Source organism: Xyrauchen texanus, chromosome 15 (genome assembly GCF_025860055.1).
Source record: "Xyrauchen texanus isolate HMW12.3.18 chromosome 15, RBS_HiC_50CHRs, whole genome shotgun sequence".
In the NCBI taxonomy this organism is placed as follows: Eukaryota; Metazoa; Chordata; class Actinopteri; order Cypriniformes; family Catostomidae; genus Xyrauchen; species Xyrauchen texanus.
The window spans coordinates 1,076,415-1,078,914 of record NC_068290.1 but is presented as its reverse complement, the minus strand read 5'-3'; the positions used below and the strand labels follow the sequence as shown (position 1 = coordinate 1,078,914).

Here is a 2,500-nt window from a genome sequence, read left to right as displayed (position 1 = left end):
ATCTAAATCCTCCACAATACCGTCCTTGGCTTTCAGAGAGACCAGGTGCAGGAATACATGAATAAACATTACAAGGACACTGAAGTGAGAGTCTTTAGCTACATCTCAGAAAGACAACTTGTACTTCTCCTTTATTCCCATCCGCTGTGATGTCATCTGCTCAGGGATCATCTCAGCGGAGAGAGAGAGGGAGAGAGAGAGGGAGAGAGAGAGAGAGAGAGAGAGAGAGAGAGAGAGAGAGAGAGAGAGAGAGAGAGAGAGGGAATGAACATTCATTTTAAAAAGTTTAAAATGCTTTTTAAAAGAATTTCTGTTTTGAAAAGCTGACAGTGCTTTTTAAGAACTTTTTTTTTTTAAGTTTACAATGTTTTTCTAAAAGCTTAAAATATTTTTTTTAAAGAACTTTTATTTTGAAAAGCTGACAGTGCTTGTTTCAAACTTTTATTTTGAAAAATGTACAGTGCTTTTCAAGAACTTTTATTTTGAAAAGCCGACAGTCCTTTTTAAACGAACTTTTATTTTGAAAGGTTTACGGTGCCTTTTTCAAGAACTTTTATTTTGAAAAGCATATTGTGTTTTACAAAAAACGGTTTATTTATTTTTTTTTTACGAACTTTTATTTTGAAACGCTGACAGCGCGTCAGTTCTGTTTTGCTTCCGGGTGTTCGTTATCGGAATAGACTTTGATATTGACTTTGATATCTGTGTATTGATTCTCTCTCAGCGCCACGTTCACACTTTTGCGAGTTTTATTTCGTTAAACGGATCGTTTGAACATAATTCTGCTGTAAATAAATCTTTCCCATCATGGATAAAACCAGCGTGTTTGGCTCAATGTTCGTCTTCCTGTTGATTTGTGTTGCTTCGGAGACAACAAGAACTCATCGACCCGTTCACACACGTGTGTTCTTACCTACTTGCGTTTCCATTTTTAAATATAAAAAACAAAAGAAAAGAGCTGCGTACACATTATTATTATTATTAAATTCAAAATGAAAGGATGTCAAATTTAACATCTTGACTGTAAAGTCTATTTAATATCTGTTTTGTTCATGTTTTAAATGTTCTTCTTTCTCACCACAGCATGCAACACCCAGACTTCCTGTGATACATGCCTTGCCAATGTTTCTGTAAGACACTTGTAGTTTATACGATCTTTCAAATGTGCTATATTAAATTTAGGAGTAGTACATTTATTTAAAATTCAACTGTTCACTTAATTGTGATATTTTCATGAATGAAAGCTAGCTAATATGATTTAGTTCCGCCTCATTGTGATGTCACAACAACACATCAACACCTACTTTACCTTTAATCACTTCTGAGATGGCAGGAAGAGAGAGCATGTCAGTCAAGAGCTGAGAGCCAATCAGAACAGTGGGCGTGTACTGTCAAGTCTTAAAGGAGAAGCAGCATCAAAACTGAGCGTTTCTGACCAGTGTTGGGTGCAATGCATGATTATAAGTGTGTCTTAAGGAACATATATATATATATATATATATATAAATAAAATAAAAAAAAGGTCATGGCCCCTTTAAGACTTATATGATAGGGACACATACGGGTGTTTGTATTGAACTGCATAACAGGAATGACCCAGCACACACAATATTTACTGATATGAGTTTAATTCTTTCTTTATTGCTTTGGAATAATATGCGCAAATGTTCTTTCTAACAGTGTTTGTGGTGTCTGACCAATCTAAATCTGCCTGGAGTATCCCATGACGTATGTGATTCCTCCAGCATCAGTGTGTAAACTCTCTCAGGCACGATGGGGGTTTGCTGGTGTAAGTAATATTACCCTCCTGTTCAACTTCATTTGAGTAATAGATAACTTAGATAAATAACTTAACCACACTGTTTTTACTATTTTATCATGCCGCTCACTCAACGATAGCAAATTGTTAGCTCTTAAAACCAGTTTCCGTTTTACAACAATACTTATTTTAATCCACCTCTTCTGTTAAAGAAGTGCAATTTTGACCTCTAAATGCGCTCTAAGTCCTTGTGGGGGAGGAGGACGAATCTCAGTTGCGTCTGAGACCGTCAATCCGCGCATCTTATCACGTGGCTTGTTGAGCGTGTTACCATGGAGACGAGCGCATGTGGAGGCTTCACGCTTTTCTCCGCAAGCATCCACGCATCAACTCACCACACGCTCCACCGAGAGCGAGAACCACATTATAGTGACCACGCAGGAGGTTACCCCATGTGACTACCCTCCCTAGCAACCGGGCCAATTTGGTTGCTAAGGAGACCTGACTGGAGTCACTCACCACACGCCCCACCGAGAGCCGAGAACCACATTATAGCCACCACGAGGAGGTTACCCCATGTGACTCTACCCTCCCTAGCAACCTGGCCAATTTTGGTTGCTAAGGAGACCTGACTGGAGTCACTCAGCACGCTCTGGATACAAGCTCGCGACTCCAGTTGTGATAGTCAGCGCCCCAGTTTAATGTAATTTCTTTAAATAAATTACAATGTTTCTTCTTCCC

The 2,500-nt window shown here is 38.8% G+C and overlaps 1 long non-coding RNA gene across 1 annotated transcript; it reads left to right on the top strand.

Annotated features, from left to right (window-relative positions):
* Nucleotides 1-654: 654 nt before the first annotated feature.
* On the top strand, nt 655-1,790 carry LOC127655773 (uncharacterized). The gene is made up of 3 exons (XR_007972074.1): nt 655-901; nt 1,084-1,130; nt 1,681-1,790. It is a non-coding gene; the product is annotated as an uncharacterized LOC127655773 (long non-coding RNA).
* The last annotated feature ends 710 nt before the right edge of the window (nt 1,791-2,500 follow it).